Source organism: Canis lupus, chromosome 7 (genome assembly GCF_011100685.1).
Source record: "Canis lupus familiaris isolate Mischka breed German Shepherd chromosome 7, alternate assembly UU_Cfam_GSD_1.0, whole genome shotgun sequence".
In the NCBI taxonomy this organism is placed as follows: Eukaryota; Metazoa; Chordata; class Mammalia; order Carnivora; family Canidae; genus Canis; species Canis lupus.
In genome coordinates, this window is record NC_049228.1 from 75,491,090 (window position 1) to 75,516,153 (window position 25,064).

Below are 25,064 nucleotides of genomic sequence, written 5' to 3' on the forward strand. Positions count from 1 at the left end.
TAAGAGCATGACTGAGAATGCCAAATAGCCCAGGGGAAGGACAAATGAGAGATATGATAAAAGGGAAGTATGGGGACTCCTGTTTAATCCAGGCAACTTTCTCATGAGGTTTATCCATGGTCCAGTCCCAAGGGAGCAGTCTCCTGTTGGGTGAGTGCCCCAATTGGGCACTAGCTCCAGCCAGTCCCTTTCTAGAAGCATGTGGTCAGATGTATCTTGATTTTATGCTCATCAGGGGATCTTACCAGGTTATTTAGAAGGAAATCTTACACTCTTAGGACTCTTAGGATTCATGGCTGTCCTAATGACCCGTATGACTGTCCAGTGCCTGAGAAGAATACAAGTATTCAAAGAACAGGTAAAACAGGAAGAGCCTGATCTCTGAGCCCTATGCCATTACGGCCAAGGCACTAGCAACCAGCCCAGTGGCAGGAATTTGTCCTTCCCTGCGGTGTAGCCACAGGCTAGAGGTGCTCTGCTGAACACTCAGACAAGGCACATTCTGAAGGGTTGTGCTATTCAGGACATCTCTGAAAAAGAACACGTAGGAAAGACAGAGGAGGGTGGGAGTGTCAAGAAGACTTACTGAGCTGCACTGAAGCTCTTGAATTCTTTTTGCCCGGTCCCTGTACCCCGCCCTGCAAAATTATGCGGGATTGTCAAGTGCATCGGTCAAGAAAGCGTTCTTGAGACGTTCATGGTGCAACTTAGTTTATCTAAGCACAGGCGCAGGACCCACGGGCAGAAAGAGCAGCACTTTTTGCTGTAAGGCTGGTTGTTACAGACCTAGTAATCAAAAAGAAAGCGGGTATGCAGGGAGTGTCAGATTACAAGAGTCCTTGAATTTCTACTTGTAAAACTACGTTTGCAAGATTCCTCTGCTGCTTATCATTCAGTCTGACATTAAGTATAGGTGAGATATATAGGCAGTCACGAGACCCTTAATCACTGTAGCAACCAGCACGTATTTGATGTTTATCAAAACAATCCAGGCTTTAGGTCAGCCTTCCAGGCTAACGGGAAGCATTTCCCTGCTTCAGTCCTTCATCTGTTTCACGATCCTGCTGAACCGCTTTCAGGCCCCTTGTAGATGATGTTTCATCAGCCTGGGACACATCTCCCTTTGTGCATGACCTTCACCGCTTTCACTGGCCTTTGACCCCAGGAAATTCCACAACAGCGTTTTAACCGAGTCATTACCCTAAGCAGAAAGTAACCAGGCACTGTGAATAGCCACTCTCCCAGCCAGTGTCCTGGTTTTGAGTGGACATGTGTAAGTGGTGCACATGCACCTTTGCTGTGTGGTTTAGGGTTTTTCTAGACTACTTATACTCTAGGAGGCTTAACGACTGGGAGACTTCTCTAGCAGCCTAGCAAGAAGACCATGCATGTTGCTGACACAAAGTTTTTGGTATCCTTGAGGGCACTTTTTGTTGCAGAAAAGACTAATCATATATCAATATGCATTTTATAAATTAATGTTCAATTTATTTGATTTACAAAATTAAAAAACCTAGGGACGCCTGGGTGGCTCAGCAGTTGAGTGTCTGACTTTGGCTCAGGGCGTGGTCCCGAAGTCCCGGGATCAAGTCCCACATTGGGCTCCCTGCATGGAGCCTGCTTCTCCCTCTGCCTCTGTCTCTGCCTTTCTGTTTGTGTGTGTGTGTGTGTGTGTGTCTGTCGTGAATAAATAAAATCTTAAAAAAAAAAAGTTTAAAAACCTAGTTCTTCCACAAGTTGCAAAAAAGTATTATTTCTAACAGTTTAACAATGTAGGTATATATTTAACCATCAAGTTTTCATACCTCTCCTTCAGTGTTTGCTGAGTACTTAAACAACTGATTTTTTTTTCTTAAAGATTTTATTTATGTCTTCATGAGAGACACAGAGAGAGGCAGAGACACAGGCAGAGGGAGAAGCAGGTTGCCTGCGGGGAGCCCGATGTAGGACTCGATCCCAGGACTCCAGGATCATGACCAGAGCCAAAGGCAGATGCCCAACCACTGATCCACCCAGGTGCCCCTGCTTAGACAACTGTTAAATTAAACTTATAATAATAAGATGAACCTGTTGAAAGTTCCAATTCTACACAAAACCTAGGAAGATGTCAACTGAAAATTAAGCCTAATTCAATTACTCAATTACACACTTTAGATTGGATTTATGAAGCTGTACTCTAATAAGCGAAATCCTCTCCAACATTCAATGAAATATACCAATTCTTAACACAAAAATACTGATAATATAGTTTTGATTCTCGTATCCTAGATCTACTAAATCATTCCAAGATCGAAAAACAGATTGCTATTACACGAGACAGCTACCTGAGGTTTCCTATGACCTCAGTGAAAGTGGATGGGAGAGAACCTGATAGCTGACAGAGGCCAGATTAGAGGATAAGACTTGAACCAAGATTCAGCCAAAAATGCCCCTAAAAACCATATCCTCAAGGAGGGCCTGCCCCTGGAGGAGCTGGACAAAATCTGTGTTCTTTACAGATAGCTTACTACCAAGGGGACGAGCATGCCAAGTTTTCCTCCCAAATTTGCCAATCAAGTTAGAAATAGGTAAAATGAATATTTTCTTTAATTTAAAATATCCAAATAAGCATTTTGCCAAAAGTTCATAAATAGGAACTCCTGGGTAGCTCAGTGGTTGAACATCTGCCTTCGGCACAGGGCATGATACCGAGGTCCAGGGATCGAGTCCCACATCAGGTTCCCTGCAAAGAGCCTGCTTCTCCCTCTGCCTTTGTCTCTGCCTCTCTCTGTGTGTCTCTCATGAATAAATAAATAAAATCTAAAAAAAAAAAAAATCGTAAATAACAGAAGTAAAATCAATGAATTACCAAAGTACTATTTAAAGGTTTATTGTATATGCACCAAAATCTTTGCAAATGTGGGCAATCAAAGCAGAACAGGGAATGGAACTCAGAGGTATATTGGTTTATTTTTAAATGTAAGAAGAAAAAAGACATAAGACATATAGAAAACAAATATCATTATTTGCCCTTTTAAAATTTGGGGATCATTAACTATATTTTCTTTTTTTTTTTTTAAGATTTTATTTATTCATTTTAGAGAGAGTGTGTGTGCATGTGAGTGATGAGAGGAGGGGGAGAGAGAGGGGAAAAGAATCTGAAGCAGACTCCATGCCCAGCATGGAGCCCAATGCAGGGCTCAATCCTATGACTCCAAGGTCATGACCCAAGCCAAAACTGAGTTAGATGCACAACCAACTGAGCCACTCAGGCACCCCTAACTATGTATTTTCTAGTCCCAATTTTAATTCTCTTGCTCTTTCTTTGAATTATTTTCTTAATAATTGCACTGGGAATTACAATTAACATCTTAATTTATAACAACCTATCTACTTCAGATTAATTCCAATTTTTAATTAATTAATTATTGTTTTTAAGTAGGCTCCATGCCCAACATGGAGCCCAACACTGGACTTGAGCTCATGACCCTGAGATTAAGACCTGAGCTGAGATCGAGTTAGATACCCAGGACACCTGGATGGCTCAGCAGTTGAGCGTCTGCCTTAGGCTCAGGGCATGATCCCAGGGTCCTGGGATCAAGTCGCTATCAGGCTCCTTGCATGGAACCTGCTTCTCCTGTCTCTGCCTCTCTCTGTGTGTCTCTCATGAATAAGTAAATACAATCTTTTTTTTAAAAAAAAAGGTTTAAAAAAAAAAGAGTTGGACACCCAACCAAGTGAGCCACCCAGGTACCCCTGGATTAATGCAAATTTAATTTCATTAGCATGTAAGAACTTTGTTTCCTTGTAGCTCTATTTCCCCTCCCTTTTTCCTACTCTTGTAAAAGACACTTGTTTTCTTTACTCATGACTGAATGCCACTCTTGCTTCTGACACCAGATGTGTGGGGGTTCCCACACATCAAGCAATTTTCCAACTCTCTGGTGGACACTGACTAGGTGTTATATGATTCAACTCACTCTCTACCTAGAGATGGTCTTAGATCCCACACAGGTTGAGGGCTCAGTTGTGCAGCACCGCCCCCAACCCCCCCACCCCCAGTTCAAGTCCAGGCTGTCACTTGTGCCTTTGACTGGCTATAAATCATGGGTTCCCACTACCCTGTTCTCAGATTTCATTAATTATCTATAGCACCTCACAGAACTCAGAACAGTTTACTTCCCAGATTACTGGTTTATTACAAAGGTTAAAGGATAAGAATGAACAGCCAGATGAAGCCATACATCGGGTGAGATCCAAAAGGGTCCCAAGCATAAGGGCTTCTATCCCCATGGACTTTGGGAAGCCTCCCAAGAACATGTGGATGCATGCATTCTTAGTTACCAGCCTAGAAGCTCTCTAAATCCTGTCCTTGGGGGGTTTTATGGAGCCTTTATTACATAGGCATGATTGACTAAACTGTTGACCATTGGTGACTGAACTCAATCTTCAGCCCCATCTCCCCTCCCCAGAGGCTGAGGGGTAGGTGGGACTGGAGATATGGAAGTATGGGCTAGCCTCAGGGCTTTCCAAAAGTCACACTGTTGGGGCACCTGGGTGGCTCAGTCAGTTAAGCATCGAACTCTCAATTTCACCTCTGGTCATGATCTCAGGGTTGTAAGATTGTGCCCCACATCGGGCTCTTCATTGGGCATGGAGCCTGCTTGGGATTCTCTCTCTCCTTCCTTCTCTACTCCTCCCTCCCCTCGCTCTCTCCTTCTCTAAAAAGCGAAACAAAACAAAAAAGTCACATTATTAACACAAATTCAGATGTGGCTGAAAGGGGCTTGTTTTGTTAACAAAAGACACCTTTATGGCTCTTATCACTTAAGAAATCCCAAGGGTTTAAAAAAAAAAAAAAACAATTTCACATCTCTCTTTTGTGATGTTATTGTCATACCAATTACATCTTTATATTTCATATGCCCATCAATACAGATTTATAATTATCCCTTTATGCAGTTGTCTTTCAAATCAGATAAGAGGGGGGAAAAGAGTTACAAACAAGAAATACATTTATGCCTTTTTAAGATACATTTACCTTTTTAGTTACCTTTACCAGTGTTCCTTATTTCTTCATTTGGAAAGTTACTGTCTGGTGTCCTTTCATTTCAGCCTAAAGAACTCCCGTTAGTATTTCTATAAAGGCAGGCTAGGCTGCAAGTGGCAAAACCCAGTTCAAACCAGTTCAAAGGGGAAAAAAACCTTGAGAGGCACACATACCCCAAAAGTTCAGGGTTACCATAGCGTTGGAAGTGGCTGAATACAGGAATGGGTCTCTCTTGCTTGCAGCTCTGTGCTGGGTTGGTTGGCACACCCCTAGGGAGCCGCCTCAACGGCTGGCTCACTCCCCCGGCTGGCAATGCCAAGCATGAAGAGTGCATCACTGTGCAGATAGCTCCAGAGGAGGTCCCAGGTAGCCCTCCCGGATCACATGGACAGAGTAGAGGAGTAGAGGGTCTCCAAAGAAGTGCACAGATTACCCAGAAATGGGCACTTAGGTAAAGTATTCATAAAAACTAAAGTCTCCCCTAGCTCAGCTTTAGGAAATGTTTCAGCTTTATTAAGGTGTTCTCTTGACAAAAAAACACTTCTCTACAAGGCAGATTTTAGACTTGGAAATCCAATTTTAAATAACTGTATTCTTTTAAAGAGGGGTGCCAAAAAAAGAGGGGTGCCTGGATGGCTCAGTCATTTGAGTGTCTGACTCTTGATTTCAACTTGAGTCATAGTCTCAGGGTGGTGAGATTGAGCCCTGCATTGAGCTCTGCACAGAGCAGGGAGTCTGCTTGAGATTCTCTCCCTCTCCCTGCCCCACCCTCCCCCACCCCCCTTGCAAATGCATGTGCATGCTCTCTAAAATAAATCTTAAAAAAAAAAAAAAAAAGAAAGAAAAAGAAAGAAATATGTGAAGTTTCCAGAGTGCTCCAAGTTTTTCTCAACTATATTTTGGTGCATTCTGCTCTCCTTTCAGGAATTTACTCCCCAACTCTCCTCCCAACCCCCTCCCCACCCCCCCGCATTGTCCATCACAATTGTCCCTATTTGTCTCATTTCCTCTGGGAAGACTTCATCATCTCCAAGGCTAGGTTAGGCTTCCCCACTGAAACTCCTTTAAAATTCTCTCTTCATTCCATCATGGCCTTTTTTTTTTTAAGATTTTATTTATTTATTAATGAGAGACATACAGAGAGAGCGGCAGAGACACAGGCAGAGACACAGGCAGAGACACAGGCAGAGGGAGAAGCAGGCTCCATGCAGGGAGCCTGACATGGGACTTGATCCTGGGTCTCCAGGATCATACCCCGGGCTGAAGGCGTCACCAAACGGCTGAGCCACCTGGGCTGGCCCATCATGGCCTTTATACTCTGTTTTAATTGTTGGCTTCTTGAAGTTACAGGATGTACCTTATTCACCATTATATACCCAGTAAGCAGCATATTCCGTCGCATACTGAATCATCAATGTATAATTGCTGAATAAATAAGGTCATGACTAATTTAAAAAAAAAAAAAAACCTGTATTTTTAATTTGAGGCCTGGTAATTTTTTTCCTTGCCTGGCATGTTAAAAATTCTTACTAATGTAATCTAGTAAATTAATCAAGGAATATTCCTTTAGCTAAAGTATGAAAAGAACTTCTGTGAAGGCTAATTTTAATCTCAAGTATGTGATATATTTTCTGAGGATAAAAAATGTATTTTGAGTTCTAATAATGGGCATTATAAACACCTTACCTATTTTGGATTTGCCTCCTGTATAAGTAGGTTTTCTCCCTGGATTATTGCTGAGATTTTCTTCAGAATACTGCTAATATAATTTATTTTATTTTATTATTTTTAAAAAGATTTTATGTATTTATTCATGAGAGAGGCAGAGACACAGGCAGAGGGAGAAGCAGGCTCCCTGCAGGGAGCCCAATGTGGGACTCAATCCAGGGACTCAGGAATCATGCCTTGAGCCATAGGCAGATGCTCAACCGCTGAGCCACCCAGGCATCCCTATTTTAGTTTAGTTTAGTTTAGTTTTAATTTTAGTATACTTAACATACACTATGTTATGCTGGTGTTAGTTTCAGGTGTACAATACAGTGATTCAACAAATTTACACATTACTCAGTGTTCATCATGAGAAATGTACTCTTAATCCCCATCACCTATTTCATCCATCCCCCCACCCACCTCCCCTCTAGTAACCATCAGGTTGTTCTCTATAGCTAAGAATCTGGTCTTTGGTTGGTCTCTTTCCCCCCCTGTTCATTTGTTTTGTTCCTTAAATTTCACATATGAATGAGATTGTATGGTGTTTGTTTTCTCTGACTTGCTTATTGTGCTCAGCATTATACCCTCTAGATCCATCCATATTGCTGCAAATGGCAAGATTTCATTCCTTTTTATGGTTGAGTAATATTTCTGCATGTGTGTGTGTATCTACCACTTCTACTTTATCCATTCATCTATTGATGGACACTTGGGCTGCTTCCAGAATTTGGCTATTGTAAATAATGCTGCAATAAACATAGGGTGCATGTATCCCTTTTAATTGGTGTTACTGTATTCTATGGGTAAATATCCAGTAGTGTGATTACTGGATCATAGGGTAGATCCATTGTTTAACTTTTTGAGGAACCTCCATACTGTCTCCTACAGTGGCTGCACCAGCTTGCATTTTTACCAACAGTGCATGAAAAAAAAAACAAAAAAACAGTGCATGAGTTCCTTTTCCTCTGCATCTTTGCCAACACATGTTTCTTGAGGTTTTTGATTTCCATCGTTCTGACAGGTGTGCGGTAATATCTCATCGTAGTTTTGATTTGCATCTCACTGATGATTAGTGATGTTGAGCATCTTTTAATGTGTCTGTTGGCCGTCTGTATGCCTTCTTTAGAGAAATGTCTGTTCATTTTTTCTATTTTTTAATTGCATTATTTGCTTTTTTTAAGATTATTTATTTATTTATTCATGAGAAACACAGAGAGGAGAGAGAGAGAGAGAGGCAGAGACACAGGCAGAGGGAGAAGCAGACTCCATGCAGGGAGCCCGACGTGGGACTCCATCCCGGGACTCCAGGATCACACCCCGGGCTACAGGCGGTGCTAAACCACTGAGCCACCCAGGTGTTCTACATTATTTTTGCTTTTTGAGTGTTAAATTGTATACATTTTTATGTATTTTCCATATGAAACCTTTGTTGGATGTTTCATTTGCGAGTATCAAGTGTGTTTCTCATTTCATTAAGTGAGCCCTGTATCTCTGCTTTGTTATTCCTTATCTCTGTATTAAGTGTCTCACTCATGTCTTCCCCTTTTTCCCTCCAGTCCAGTGAGTATCCTTATTTATTATTATCATTATTTTTTTTTAAAGAGGCGGGCGGAGGGAGTGAGAGTGTGCATGAGAGTTGGGGGTGAGAGCGGAAGGGTAGAAGATGAGGGAGAATCTTAAGCAGACTCCACATCCAGTAAAGAGCCCAATGCAGGGCTTGATCTCACGATACTGAGATCATGACTTGAGCTGAAATCAAGAGTCAAATGCTTAACTGACTGAGCCACCCAGGCGCCCCCACTGAGTATCCTTATGATCATCACATTAAATATTCTATCAGAAAAAAAAAATACTCTTTCAGGCATGTTACTTATATCTGTTTCACTTAGACCTTTGGCTGTGGCCTTGTCCTGTTCTTTCATTTGGGATAAATTTCTCATCTCATTTTGTCTAAGTATCTGTCCCTGTTTCTGTGTATTAGGATAGTCAACGACATCTCCTGTTCTTGAGGGTAATGGCCTTATGAAGAGGTGGTCCTGTAGCATCCTGCCATATAGTGTCCCCTCCTCCCCAGGGCCTGGCCCTTCTGGGAGCGTCTCCAATGTGTGCTGTGTGTGCCCTGCTGTTCTGTACTGGCCACTCTATCCTTCAGGCCAGTCATCTGCAGAGGCTGTCTTTGCCTGTTGTGAGCAGTGTTTGGTCTGTGGTCTGAACGTGGCATGTTTCAACTGGCTGTGCTCTGGTCTGTTTGTGAAATGAGCCCTGTGCCCACTGCTGCCAGAACTGAGGCTCTGCAAAATATCAGGAGATGTGGTGTGAAGAGGGGTTTGGGCCAGTCTTTTGGAGTCGACTGCACTGGGACTGAGGCAAACATGACTGGGAAGGGTGGTTCCACTGGAGAGTTGGGGGGGTGGGGAGGGCTTGGTGCCAGCAAGTTAAGGTAGCAAATATTGGCACTACACTGGGTCCTGCAGGTGGCCCTGGCTTGTGCTGAGGGGCAGGGGAGGCATTGGGCACCCGCCAGTTTCTTTGTTCCCAGAGGGCTCTCCCTGTGGACACCGTCTCTCTAGGACACTGTCTGAGATGAGCGAATAACCTCCCCACTGCGTGCCTCAGGTGCTCTCAGGTGGCTACTCCCATGCTCTGCACCTGCAGGTGACTTGCCTGCCTTCTCTCCAGGAACAGTACAGTGTCCTCTGGGGTCTCCCAGCCAAGCCCACTGACCTTTCAAACTCCAGTCTTCAAGCCCTGCTGGTTGCAAGAACTCATGCAGTTTGGCCCCTCTCACTTTCTAAGCCAATGGCTATGGGGATTGGTCTTCCCTGTGTGCTCCACTGTGTGTTAATGTGTCTCTCACCCTCCTCTGTGACCATGGCTTCCCCCCTATCACAGTGTCTCTCTCCCAATACGTCTCTGCACTTCCTGCCTTTTTCAGATTGGCCTCTTCTCTACCTTTAGTTGTAGAGTTTCTTCTGCCAGGCTTCCAGTCCATTTCTAGGGTGTTTAGGATGATTTGATCTTTTTTCTAGTTGCATTCTTATGATGAGGTGAGCCTAGGGTCTTCCTATTCTGCCACCATCTTCCCCACTGGGCAGTATATACATTTTAACAATATTCCTTCTTTCAATTCATGAGCATAGATTGTCTTTCTATTTGTTTATATCATCTTCAATTTCCTTCATCAGTGTTTTATAGTTTTCAGAGTACAGGTGTTAAGGAGTTAAGTTTATTTATGGGTATTTTATTATTTTTGGTGCAAGTGTAAATGGGATTGTCTTCTTTTTTTCCTTTTTTTGAAATTTTGATTTATTTATCAAAATAAATTTTGATTTATTTATTTATTTGTCAGAGAGAGAGAAAGAACACAAGCAGGGGGAATGGCAGGCAGAGGGAGAAGCAGGCTTCCCGCTGAGCAGGGAGCCCCATGTGGGACTCAATCCCAGGATTCTAGGATCATGACCTGAGCTAAAGACAGATGCCCAACTGACTGAGCCCCCAAGTGCCCTGGGATTGCCTTCTTGCCTTTCTTTTTCTGTTGCTTCATTATTAATGTATAGAAATACAATGGATTTCTCTACATGGATTTTGTATCCTGCACCCTTACTGAATTCATTTATCAGTTCTAGTAGCTTTTTGTGGAATCTTTGTGTTTTCTATATAGTATCGTGTCATCTGCATGTGAGAGTTTTACTTGTTCCTTACTCATTTGGATGACTTTTAAGTCCTTTTTCTTGTCTGATTGCTGAGGCTAGGACTTCCAGTACAATGTTAAATAACAGTGACGAGAGTGGACATCCCTGTTTTGTTCCTGACCTTAGGGGAAAAGCTCTCAGTTTTTCACCATTTTTTTTGAAAGTCGATGTGCATATATATACTGCTTTTATCATGATTATTATGATTGTTAGCTGAATGAGAACAAATAATAGCTTAAAAAGTCTTCAAATGATAGAAAAACACATTTGGTTAAGTTATGACACAATTGTTTGAGTTCATAGACAACAGAAATAGAATTTTTTTGCATCAGTTGCAAATGCAAAGTTAATGATAAAATTGGGGAACTGAAAGGTTGGAAAGGGCCTTAAACATATTCACTATCTTTTAAATTTTAGACAAAGGAGCTGAGAATAGAAAAAAAAAAAACAACATATACACCATAACAGTCTTTTATGACTTCCAATTTTAACTCTTATCTAAAAGCATTAGGGGCATTGAGACCCTTATTGTAGGTTGTATATCATCTCCTCTTTGGCTATGAGGTGTGTAGTTTTGTTAACTAGAGACATCAGTGAGTTCAGTTTCTGAGACCAGTCATTTAATAAATTACTTGGATCCTTGGGTCTCTGGAAGTTGATAATTCTGGCCAACCTGTCTACTTTAGCAAAGATGGTCTTGTTAACTACTAGATTTGAAAGAAACACTTCTGACTCATCAACAGACAGAGAAGCTAAGCCATCCTCTTCATTGTTATCCTGGTGTAATACTTGGCCGTTATTATGTTCCACAACTCTGTTCTTTCAGTCTGTCCACCTCCTTTTGCCTTCTTCTATAGAACCAAAAACATCAGTCGCTGGACTCTCAAGAGACCATTTCCTTAACTCCATTCCACAGTCTTCAACAAGGGTGGACCAAAGCATGAGCTCCATTGTAGTAAAGAGCTGTAAAAGATCCTTATATTTAGGAATTTCTTCTAACTCCTTGTCACCACTTATTCGGTGAACCAAATCTGACTGTTCGTTGTCAAAAGAAGCCAAGATCACATAGAGGACAACACTTTTCAGAGCTTGTTGCCACTTTTCACTTACTGCCTATATAGAGAGAGGATCATATATTGCTCTGTAGTGCTTACAAATAGACAAATAGGATCCCTCATGTTGATCCAGCTGAATCATTAAGTTATAATATTTCAACTTTTTTTTTTAATATTTCAACTTTAATTTATCTGTATTTTCTTCCTGGAAAAATTTGGTGTTAATTTTCTTGCTGATGATTTGTGTATGAATGTAATCCTTCACAGCTATGCAGAGCCTCATTTACTCCAAAATACACTCCACTCACTCATTCTTTTCCATTAACCTATAGGTTTCCACCTGTAACTCTTGTAAAATGGAGGCTGCCTCTTTGACGTCACCATTTTACTCTTTTATAGTTGCTAATGTTTTAGTCAGGCGAGCACATTCACTTTCAACATAAATCTTTCCTTCTGTAACCATTCATAGAGTATCAATTAACCGAAGTTTGATTGGAAGGTCTGTGATTTCCTCAACGTAGGTACAAGCACTGTTGAGCCATTTTTGCAACAGCTTGTTTTAACTGACTCCGTCTTTTTGACAAAAGCATAGTATTTTCATTAAGTAAATCCCATTCTTTAGCCTCATTGCACATTTTCACTACTGCAACTAAGATGCGGGATGTAGACACCATATCAGAAGCAGTGTGGGTCTGTTTCTCCAAAGAGAGAAGGGTTTCAATGACTTCTTGAAGTCTTCCTTCCTTGGCCAGCTTTTGCACTCGGGCAGTCTCTGATCCACTGTGGCGCTGTAGTCCACCTCCATCTTGACGATGTGTCCATCAGCCCGCTCCGAGCTGCCATCTGCCATGGTCCCTGCCTGAACATCCAGTGAATGTGATGTTAGTGTGGGGTTTTCATATATATAAGGCCTTTATTATGTTGAAGTATGTTCCCTCTAAAACTACATTGTTGAGGAATTTTTTATTTATTTATTTATTTATTTATTTATTTATTTATTTATTTTTTTAAGATTTTATTTATTTATTCATGATAGTCACAGAGAGAGAGAGAGAGAGAGGCAGAGACACAGGCAGAGGGAGAAGCAGGCTCCATGCACCGGGAGCCCGATGTGGGACTCGATCCCGGGTCTCCAGGATCGCGCCCTGGGCCAAAGGCAGGCGCCAAACTGCTGCGCCACCCAGGGATCCCGAATTTTTTATTTTTTAAGAGAATAAATTGAGGTATTGTTTAATAAGCTTTTAAAACTCATATCTGTTGGTATTTGGGGAGTAAATCACCTATTGGTAGAGTCAATGTCTAGACTGGTTATAAGGTATAGACAGTTATTGACAGAAAGCTGTGGGAGTTTCTGGGTGTTTTTAGTAATAGGACAATTTTATTCTGAGGGTCTGTCAGCAAGTAAAGTGTGTGTTTAGTGTTAGATGGTCAAAGGGTATAGGCAATTAATCAGACAGCGATGGTACCCATAGATAGTCGTTGTACCTAAAGATTTTGCCAGAGTAGCATTCTGATGGCTTTAACTCCAGTGATTAAACTTTTCATGTCTATTTCACTTTTTATGCCTCTTTCTACATACATTTTATATTTTGAGGGGGTAAACTTGTGTTCAACAGGGCTATCCCATTCCTAGGAGACCTGGGTTTGTGTATATATACTTTATGGGAGGATTTTTTTTTCACTTCTGCAGCTGCCCCACAGTGTTACTAACCCAGAAATTCTTACTGTGAATTTCTAGATTTAATAAGCATAATCAGTAATAGAATTTGAATTTGAACTCCAGAGCAGCATGAAGACAAGCTCATGGTCATGAACTCTCAAGGAGACATTTGCCCCATCCAGAGCAACACAGACAGTTGTTCTTTTGTCCTCTGTTCTCCTATTGTCAGAGAGAGAATCTTTGCGAGTCCTCACTTTATAAAACTACACCCTTTCAAGAGTCTGAGCTTGCTGGGAGGTAGGAGAGGGCCTCCAATCTATAACACCTACTTTGTGTGGGCTGATGTCTCGTCTTCTGTCTTCTTGCTCATTAAAACTTGAGTATCTTGTTCGTTTGAGATCAGCTAATACTCTCAGGGCAGGGGTGACAACAGTGCCAGTGTGGCTTTTAGCTTCAGCATCAGATTTTTCTTCCTTTTTTTTTTTTTTAAGACTTATTTATTTATTTTGAGAGAGAGCTAGCAGGGGGAGGAGCAGAGGGAGAGGGAAAAAGAGAATCCTCAAGCAGACTCCCCACTGAACGTGGAGCCCAACACAAGGCTTGATCCAGGACCCTGAGATCATGACCTGAGCCAAAATCAAGAGTTGGATGCTTAACTGATTGAGCCACCCAGGTGCCCTGGTTTTCTGTTTTCTTTTTAAAGATTTATTTATTTATTTGAGGGAGAGAGAGAGAGTGGTGGGGAAAGGCAGAGGGAGAAAATCTTCAAGCAGACTCCCTGCTGAGAGCGGAGCCTAATGCGGGGCTCCATCTCATGATCCATAAGATCCTGACCTGAGCCAAAACCAAGAGTCAGGGGATTCCTGGGTGGTGCAGCGGTTTGGTGCCTGCCTTTGGCCCAGGGCGCGATCCTGGAGACCCGGGATCAAGTCCCGCGTCGGGCTCCCGGTGCATGGAGCCTGCTTCTCCCTCTGCTTGTGTCTCTGCCTCTCTCTCTCTCTCTCTGTGTGTGACTATCATAAATTAAATAATAAAAAAAAAAAAACAAGAGTCAGACACTTAACCAACTGAACCACCCAGGTGCCCCTTTTCTTTTTTAACCTAGAAACTTTCTTTAGTTTTTCACAAGTGCAGTTAAACATTTAACAAACAAACAAAAAAACGCCCATTGGTTATATTGTATCAGCATTTCTCATTATCTGGAATTTTTTCCAGGATGCTAAGTTGCTGATAATAGAAGCCTGGCCATTTACTTTTCAATATAGAAATGTATAGTTAGCAAGGATTTAGAAGGATGGTGTCAAGAATCTATATGTGTGGTAGATACATTAACGGGGGCAACTTCCTTCTCACCGTGACTTTCTCACTGTGGCCTCTTCTCTGTTGATCCAGCAAGACACCTGATCTAAGCCAGTACAACCCATCTCTAGCTCAAGAATTTGGAACTTGAAGATAGTGACACAGAAATTAAATCACATTTATGGCACCACTCTGAAGAGAAGCTCTACTATTGGAATTCCCTGGAGTTGACCTACTTCCTACACTTCCCAGTTTGATTCCTTTGATTCTGAGATCTACCCCAAGAACCTTATATTTAAAAGCTTTTCCTTGCTTAAGAATCTGTTTCTGTTGGGGGCACCTGGGTAGCTTATTTGGTTAAGCATCCAACTCTTGATTTTGGCTCAGGTCATGATCTCAGGGTCCTGGGATCAAGCCCTGCATTAGGCTCTGCACAGTGGGAGTGGATCCTGCTTAAGATTCTCTCTCTCTCTCTCTCTCTCTCCCTTTGCCCCTTTCCCCCACTTACTTGTGTGCTCTCCCTCTCTCTCTCAAAAAAAAAAAAATCTTTTTCTGTTGGTTGCATCATAGAACACCAATACTAAATTATGTATGAAATGCACTTAAAACCAGGTCAGGGAAATTAAAACATGATAGATGGTATAGTAATTAAACCAGTGTGGTACTAGCAGATTAACATACCTATCTATGGATATGCCCAGAAATAGTTACAAATGTACAAAATGTAAAGTATAAGATAAAGATGGCATTACATACCAGTGTGAAATTGTTATTAGGTAAATGTGGGAACAACTGGGTAACTTAGCTCAGGTTGCTATCAACAAATGCTACAGACTGGGTGTCATAAACAGTAAACATTTATTTCTTGGGGACGCTCAGTCAGCTAAGCTTCTGCCTTTGGCTCAGGTCATGATGGAGCCCCACATTGGGCTTCACGCTCAGTGGGGAGTCTGCTTCTCTCTCTGACCCTCCTCTCTGCTTGTGCCCTCTCTCTCTGTCTCAGATAAATAAATAAAATCTTTTAAAAAAATTATTTCTCATAGTTCTGGAGACCGGGAAGTCTGAAATCAGGGTGCCAGCATGGTCAAGCACTTGGCAAAGACCTTCTTCCTGGTTATGCGCTCACATGATCTTTCTTTGGTATGTATACACAGAGAAAGATATCTCCTGTCTCTTCCTTTCTTTTATAAGAACACTGATCGCATCATGGGGGCTGTACTTTCAAGACTTTATCTAAGCCAAATTGCCTCCCCAAAGCCTCACCCCCAATACCATCATATTGAGGATTTGTTGGGACTTTAACATATAAACTTTGGGAAGGACACAAACTTTCATTCCATAGTGTCAACCATCTGAGAAAGAATGAAACTGAAATCATACCTCATACCTTATACCTTATACCTTATTCCATACCAATCAAAGATTTATATACAAAAATATTAAACCACAAAAGTACCCCCATAAAGAGAATTATTTTTTAATTTTAGGGTAGGAAAGGCCATCTTAATTACAATTTAAAAATTTTACAGCTTCTCTTTAGAAGATTGTTACATTTTACTACAAAGCCAAAACTTGAATTTGGGAATTAAAAAAAAAATCCTAAACAATGAAAAAGACATGATACGTTGAAAAAACTTTTTCATGTCAATAAGAAAAAGAATTACAACCCAATAATAAAATAGTTGGAGTATATAAATGGACTATTCAGAGAAAAAGAAATGCCAATGACTATGAAAGATTCCTAACTTCTCTCAAAATTTGAGAGATGCAAATTAGAATACATGTCATTGTGGGAATGCAGCTTTCCACATCCTCTTTGCGGGGGAGGAGTGCGTTTGGCATATGTGCATTGATCCAGCTATTTCGTGTTTAGAAGCTTACCTTACAGATGATACTGTCACAAGGGCATCCACTCAACATTGTTTGTAGCACAAAAGATTGGACCTAAGTGCCCAACATTGGTAACTGAGTCAGCGATGATACATTCTTATAGTGGGATAATGGTGAACAGTAGAGACTCTCTTAAGATATATTGTTAACAGAAAAAAGCAAGATGTAGAATTGTGTATAATATTCTACCATTTGTGTAAAACAGAAAAATGTATGTACGTATTTGCTTGTATGCAAGAAAGTGTCTGGAAGAATTCACAAGAACATGAAAATGTTGGCCGCCTCAAGGGAGGGAAAATGAGAGGCTGAAGGACTGGGTAGGAAGCTGACTTTCACTTTTTATGCCCTTTTTACCTTTTTCTTTTCTTTTCTTTTCTTTTTAAGATTTTATATATTTATTCATGAGAGACACACAAAGAGGGGGGAGGGCAGGCTCCATGCTGGGAGCTCGATGTGGAACTCGATCCCAGGACTCCAGGATCACGCCCTGGGCTGAAGGCAGATGCTAAGCTGCTGAGCCACCCAGGGATCCCCGCCCCTTTTTACCTTTCAATTGTGAGCCAGGAGAATCTATTACCTTAAAATTTTTTTTTGAATTTTAAAAAGATGTGAACAGATATTTTTCCTAAAAAATTCGATTTTTGCAGAAAAAAAAATGTCTCTATGAGTGACTAGATACCCAAAGTCTCTGATAAAAATGTTAACCTAAAGGAATGCCTGGGTGGCCCAGTGGTTTGGCGTCTGCCTTCGGCTCAGGTCCTCAGGTCGTGATCCCGGGGTCCTGAGGTGGACCTTCCTTCCTTCCTTCCTTCCCCATAGGAAGCCTGCTTCTCCCTCTGCCTGTGTGTCTGCCTCTCTGTGTCTCTCATGAATAAATAAATAAAATCTTTAAAAAATGTTAACCTAAGGAGTCTTGGTAATAATTGATAGACTCCACCTGTTGATCTAGTCACGTTTGGGATGACATATTTTTGGTTCTCAAATTCTAGTAAATAGTTTCCAAATAGGACCTAAGATTTTAGCAGTAAGATTTTGGGACAGGTAGTCATGTGGTTTGTGCCTTTAATGATCATGAGACTTACTTCTTTGTTCTTACGGAGGAGTTCAGGAGTAGAAATTCAGTCCATAGCATCCATTTAAACAGCTGCATTCCACTTCCTTAAACTGCTCAGAACCGAAGAAAACACCAGCAAATAACTCCAAGCCTTAATTTTAAGCTTCTTTAAGAGGAATGTATTTGTGATCACATAAAACATGCTAACCAGTAGTTTGCATCTAGTTGCTTCATTAATAATCTGTGAGATTACTGCCTCCCCCCAGCTTTTCTGTGTCCCCTGTTCCTCCTGCCCTGATAGTGGGGCCTCCGTCACATTCTTGACTTGGAATTTCCTTGCTGTTGCCAGTTTTATAAAAAGCTCGGTGCATTTGGCAGGACCCAGAACCCCCAGGGTGGGGAGGAGGAAGCATGTGAGTGTAATCATTTTAAGGTAATCGTTAATTTATTAAAGCCAACGTTGTCTATCAGAGTGTTTACAACCCTCCCTTTTGTGAGTTGTTCTGAATAGACATACCAGATTACCTCCCAGGGACCATTATACACACATGCAGGACGCAGAACAAAGAGCTCCTTCCAGAAGGGCCCAGAGTACAGACTTTCAAGAGATTCCCGGGGCTCGTGGCAGGATGCCAGCCACACTCATGCTCCAGGCTCCAGAAATGTTTGTGACCTCTTGAAAGAACACATTCTCTTATTGATGAGGAATCTTGAATGAAATTCAAGAGGTGCAGGTGTTCAGCAGTTCTGGAGACGAGATGCGAACAGCGAACCTCTGCTTCCCCTGTGGTTGCGTAGACTTCTATGTCGGTGGAAGACGGCGTGCTCACTTCCTCAGAGGCACGTCTCCTGCACACAGATCAATCACCCACCATCTGTGGGTTTTTGCCATGTCTCCATCCCTTTCCTGGTTTTGATGCCCAAGTAAAAAGAAAAATAAACATCCCCTTTTTCTTTGAATATTTGATTTTCTTGATAAGGAGCTCATCAGACAGACTGAAAAAGCAACTCAGAAGTCGATCATTCTCAAATTTCGATTTCCTGCTGGAAAACAGGAAAACTGAGCAGCTTAGGCCTGGCAGGCAAGGCTGGGGGAAGGGGTCCTCCTCTGGGTGCTGCGATCTCAGGCTACATGAGGAGTGTGACAGCAGTGAGTGGCATGTGGTCACCACACGCTGGCTGTGTCCTGGGCGCGGAGCCTGCCAGTGATGACCACACTTCAAGGAAGGGTGTCCCGTCACCAGTGCGGGATTGTACCCTTTCCGATCGTTCCCGTTTCAGTCAGCTTGATGTGTCATGTGTGTGGTCTGATTGCACTTACATCGCCCCCCTGGCCATGGCCCTGAGGAGCGCAGTGTCGCACGTTACCCGGATCCTTGCACACGGTCCAGGAGCGCAGGCATGCGACAGTGAGCTGATCTCCATGGGCCGCGCACAGACGGGGTGGCCCAAGCTCTCCTGTCCTGCGTATGGGAACCAGGAGCTGCTCAGAGTGGTGGCCGCCAGTGGGGACCCAGCTACAAGAATCTCGTGAGGATCAGCGCAGCCTGATGGGTCCTGTGCAAGCCGAGATTGTGGCGGCACAGAAAACGCGAGAAGGTGTGAAAAGGAGAGAAACTATGGAGGAGGGTGTGAGGAAGCCGACCGGTCACAACTGCAGAGCAAAGCTTTGGTAGGTCCAACTCCTGTTGCAGAGGCCTCTGGACCTATCTTGATTCCAGAATCATCCTCACTCCTAATAGTTCCCAGCTTTTCCTGTGCCTCTGTGCAGGTGTTGCCTTGCAATGAACCTCATTTTTTTTGGTTTGTTGGTCTGTTTGTTTTTTGAGAAGTCTTGGGGAGTCTCTGTTCTTTGCAGCCTCAAATCCCAAGTAATGCGATGCTCTCCCAGTCTTTTTCTCCACCCAAATGTACAAAACTGGATCATAATGAACTGTTATTTTTAACTTGACAATATGTTGTGGGAAGTCTTCTAAATATCACTGAAATTTTAGAGAATTTCCTTGCGAGGTACCCAAACTTCTGAATAGCTGTCATCACAAAGTCCAATTCGCTGCCATCCTGCTGAGCAAACACCTGGCGCAGAAACCCACGGCGAAGTTGAGTGCGATCCTCTCCCGATCTGCCTGCCCTGGAGCCCCTCCAGCCCCGAGCCCCCCGAGAGTCCCAGCAACAGCTCTCACTTCCTCTGTCCCAAATCAATTTCTCAATAGCATAGACATATTGCAACTGTCCAAAGGACATGAAATGAGCCCCAGAAAAGCAGGAAGCCTAACTTACAGTTCTGTTTATTCTGTGACATTTTAAAAAGAGCAAATCTGTCATCAAGATAAAAAAACCTGAAAAACTGAACTCTTTGGTCTAACTCCAGCGAAGACGGCCTGGCTGTGGAACCGCCTCACAGGGCTGTGAAGACACAAGAAATGCAGGCCGTTTACACAACTTCAGTCAACTTCTGCCTATCCCTTTCCTGCTCCGATGACTTTCAACTTTTTTTTTTTTAAGATTTTATTTATTTACTCATGAGACACACACACACACACACACACACACACACACACACACAGAGGCAGAGATACAGGCAGAGGGAAAAGCAGGCTCCATGCAGGGAGCCAGACGCGGGACTCGATCCCGGGTCTCCAGGATCAGGCCCTGGGCTGAAGGTGGTGCTAAACCACTGGGCCACCCGGGCTGCCCATGACTTTCAACTTGTGTCCCTGGAGCATTTTTCTCCGGCAGCTGCAGCCAGCAGGTGCGTCAGCCGCGTGGCAGCCATGGGCCTGCGGATCTGACCACGGGGAGCCCTGGCTGTCTCTCAAGATCTCCACAGCCCTGCGGTGCCCCTCGCGTGAGCTGCGCAGTGGTGGCCTCCCTGCTTGGCCATCGTTCACCTGGGCCAAGCTCCATCCCCATCTCTGTGCTCACGGGAGGTGATGAGCGCTGTCACTCTTGCTCTGTCACTATTTCAGGGGTCTCTGCCAGGAGCACTCGTGGGTGAACACTGTGATGTGGGAGTTCCCATGAAATGTCCGTTGTGTTTGACTTCCAGCTGTTGGCGCTAACGACCTATTTCATGGTTTGGTTGCCAGGCTGCCACTGGGAGGGTTAGTGCCACGATACTTGTTACCCCTGGCATGTAATTTCCTGTCCCTTCCCCCTCGGTTCTCCCCAGGGCCATCCAGAAGCCTGGGGACAGGGAAGAAATCAGAAGGCTATAATGCTGGCACTGTTCCATGATAACACATCTTAGGTGGTGGGTGGGAAACACAAAATAAAAGTGTAGCTCTCTTCTCACACTTCCTGCACCTGGGATTACCTATCAGCCGCCATCCTTGTGGCCACAGGGGTCACACAGTAGTCAAAACTCATCCCGCTGATCAAAAAGGAATGAAATCTTGCCATTTGCAAAGATGTGGATGGGACTAGAGGGTATTATGCTAAGTGAAATAGAGAAAGATAAATATCATATGATCTCACTTGTGGAGAATTTAAGAAACAAAATAGGGGATCATAGGGGAAGGGAAAGAAAAATAAACTAAGATGAAAATAGAGAGGGAGACAAAGCATAAGAGACTCAACTCTAGGGAACAAACTAAAGGTTGCTGGAAGGGTTGTGGTTGGGGGATGGGGTAACTGGGGAATGGGCATGAAGGAGGGCACGTGATGCAACGAGCACTGGGTGTTGTATGCAACTGATGAATCACAAAATTCTACGTCAAAACCAATAATACGCTATACGTTAATTAAATTGAATTAAAATTAAAAATTTAAAAAAACAACTCATCAGGCTGAGCATTTAACACCTGTGCATTGTGTTGGATGTTCATTAGGTCTTCAGGTTTTTTTCAATAAAAGCTAGACCCCGGAACGGTGTGCCGCATCCCGCGTTGTAATGTCAGGATGCACGTAGGTTAGCCTTTCTCATGGGCTCGGTGACTTGGACCTTGGGGCCTGGTGTTCCTTCCTGCGCCTACCCTCTTGCCCTCTCATTTGGCCGGTGTGTAGCCTGTGGTTGATCCCTCTGCCCTTGGTTCTGGCGCAGTCAATTCATTCTTCTGGTGGTCCCCAATGACCTTTTAAAATGCAAATATGTCCCTAGTACTCCTTGCTGAATGCCCTCATGGCTTCTTATCTGCTAGGGAGAGGATCACATCCAAGATCTCCATGGCATGCAAAGGCCTTCTTCCCTGGGCTGGCTCCTGCCCTCGTCCCTGGCTTTGGCTCTCACTGCTGCCCAACCACCAGCTCCCTGCTCCAGAAATGTAGACTGCTTATAATCCCCCACACTCCCAGCTTGCCCCTGCCGGAACGGCCTTTTCCAAAATTACTAAAATTAAAACTGGTGCCAGGACAAACACACACTGTGTTATGGGCTTCCAAAGCAGTGGTCACGTTTTTTTTGTTTTTAAGTTTTTTTTTTTAAGGTTTATTTATTTATGATAGAGAGAGAGAGAGAGAGAAAGAAAGGGGCAGAGACACAGGAGGAGGGAGAAGCAGGCTCCATGCCGGGAGCCTGATGTGGGACTCGATCCCGGGACTCCAGGATCATGCCCTGGGCCAAAGGCAGGTGCTAAAGGCAGTGGTCACGTTTTACGTACATGTACTCCTTCAATAGAGACATCTCCTCCATTTTGTAGCTGAGCCGGCTGTGAGGGTGGAGAGCTGGGCTGGGGCCTCAGGCCATCCTTTCGGTGCTAGCTTTGCCCTTTCTGACTACCTCTTCTTGGCCTGGTCACTTAGGATGTTGGAATCTGACTTTCTTTTACATATACCCAGGGTTATGAAAGAGGAGGGACGCATGAACTGTTGGGTGTCAGGCAACTTTGGAAACTCCCCAGGGCTACACGAAATGCATTCTGAGCTTAAGGTGACCCCCGTGCAGTGAGCAGAAAGTGGCAGAGTCCATGGTGAGCCCCTGGCAATGTTTGGCTGGCTAGGTTCCATTTGAGAGTCTCTTGAATCTTAGGAAGAATTTTCTGTGGCCAGCCCTGGCATGTAGAACACACTACTACTGATTGTTCCATCAAACACCATAAGGATCCCTTCTCCAAGGGCAAATTTTTAAAAATGGAGCATCTGCCTTTAATTGTGGTTGATGGTAATGAGAGCACATCTAATGTGCTCCAACATGGACAGGCTGGGGAAGAATTTAGGATACAGTGGATAGAGCACTGGACGCAGAATGATGTTCTGATTCTCTGCCACCAACTTGATTTCCTTGAACTTAATTCTCTTACCTCCCAGGGCTCAGCTAAATTAGTGCTAGGGGCCTTCTAGTTCTTATGTTCTATGCATGGCCAAGATAGAGTGGTGCAAAGTGGTTGCTTTAAAATGGAGTTTTGGCACAGTTGGTTAAATGCGACTCTGGGTTTTGGCTCAGATCATGATCTCAGGGTCGTGAGATCAAGCCCCTCGTCAGGCTCCACATTCTTGGCAGAGTCTGCTTATGATTCTCTCTCCCTTTCCCCCTGCCCCTATGTCCCCACCTCTCTCTCTCTCTCTCTCTCTCTCTCTCAGGTAAATAAATAAATCTTATAAAAAATGAATACAAATTGAGTTTTGAGGAACGGCCCTTGTTAGTTCCAGGATCACTCAAACCAGATATTAATTGACCTATAATATGCTCAGCATGTAGTCCAATCTGACTATTCTTACCAGAAATGCCATCAATGAAATACACCCATAGCTCAGTCTGTCTATTCAGATGTCAATTTCTCAGGAGAAATCTTTTTGCGGGACTAAGTGGTACCTCCATTTAGAAGAGCAACCATTCACCCTTGAATGACATAGATTTGATCTGCTCAGCTCCACTTAAATATGCAGATTTTGTTCGATAAATACCATATAGTACTGTAAATGCATTTTCCTTATGATTTTCTTTCTTTCTCTTTCTTTCTTTCTTTCTTTCTTTCTTTCTTTCTTTCTTTCTTTCTTCTCTTTCTTTTTTAAAGATTTACTTCCTTATTTGAGAGAGAGAGAGCTTGCATACATGAGTGGGGGAAGGAGCAGAGAGAGGGAGGGAGAGAGAGAATCCTTGAGCTGACTCCCTGCTCAGCACAGAGCCCACGACCCATGAGATCATGACCTGGGCCAAAACCAAGAGTCATACACTTGACCTACTGAGCCACCCAATGCCCCTCCTTAGGATTTTAACAAATTTCTCTTCTCTAGCCTGCTTTATTGTAAGTATACAGTGTATAATACATAGGCAAAATGTACTTTAATTGACTGTTTATGTTCTCAGTAAGGCTTCCAATCAACAAACTATCAGTAGTTAAGTTTGGGGGAGTCCAAAGTTATACGTGGATCATTGACTGTGTGGGGGGCCAGAGTCCTCAACCCCTGTGTTCAAGGGTCAACTGTAGTTAGAAACTAGTTACAGTCACTGCCTCTGGGAGCAGGACTTGATGGGAAGGGGACCAGAGCACCATGACTTATTTCTTCTCAATTTTGCTTCCTACCTTTTGAATTTTGTGCTGTTTACATGAACTAAACTCTAAAACAATCACTTAACTATTTAATGATGAAATGATATGGTGTCTGGAATTGCTTACAAATACTCCAGTGGTGATTGGGGAGGATGAAGTAGGATCAGCCATGTACTGATAATTATTGAAGCTGGGTGATGGGTATACAGGGTTACTTATACAGTTCTTTCTACTTTTAGATATGTTTGAAATGTCCCATTATGAACATTTTATTTTTTTATTTTATTTTTTTTTTTATGATAGTCACAGAGAGAGAGAGAGAGAGAGAGAGAGGCAGAGACACAGGCAGAGGGAGAAGCAGGCTCCATGCACCGGGAGCCCGATGTGGGATTCGATCCCGGGTCTCCAGGATCGCGGCCTGGGCCAAAGGCAGGTGCCAAACCGCTGCGCCACCCAGGGATCCCCCCATTATGAACATTTTAAAATAATAAACATTTCAATTTGTCGAAAAGGGTACTTAAAATTAGTCATATGCTACACAATTTTGCTTTATTTCACCTTTTCCTTGAAATTTTTATTACTATAAATGAAAGCAAAATGAAAGTTCTTATGATGAATTAAATTATTCCAAGAGGAATGAGAAAAACCAGGAATGAGCCTGGAGTCAGAGGTCGCCCCCCTCCCCCATAGGCAGAATGTCTGTGTCTTCCCGCCCAAATTCATGTTAAATTCCTAATCCCCAATGTGATGTGCTAGGAGATGGGACCTCTGGGAGGTGATGAAGTATGATCATCACCCTCCCTCACCACCCCCATGAATGTGGGATTAGTGTCTTCTTTATAAAAGAGACCTCAAAACTGTCTTTCTGTCACATGAGGACACAATGAGAAGTCAGCATCTGTAACCCAGAGGAGGGTAGTGACCAGAATCCGATCATGCTGGCACTCTGCTCTCGGACTTCGGCCTCCAGGACTGTGAGAATAAATGCCTGCTGTTTATAGGCCACACAGTCTTCCGTAGTTACAGCCGTGAGAAGGGACTGAGAAGGTCCCATTAACTCCTACTGAGTGGCAAAGCCAGCTACGATGGCCACTCTGGGTCCTGATCCTCTACACTTCTTCTACTTTTTTTTTTTTTTAAGATTTTATTTATTCATTTGAGACAGAGAGAGAGAGAGAGAGCACACGTTAGAGGGGGAAAAGACAGAAGGAGAGGGAGAAGTAGGTTCCCTCCTGAGCAGGGAGCCA

The 25,064-nt window shown here is 43.1% G+C and overlaps 1 pseudogene; it reads right to left on the reverse strand.

Annotated features, from left to right (window-relative positions):
* Positions 1 to 10,909: 10,909 nt before the first annotated feature.
* Positions 10,910 to 12,336, reverse strand: LOC100685923 (annotated as a pseudogene).
* Between the last annotated feature and the right edge of the window lie 12,728 nt (positions 12,337 to 25,064).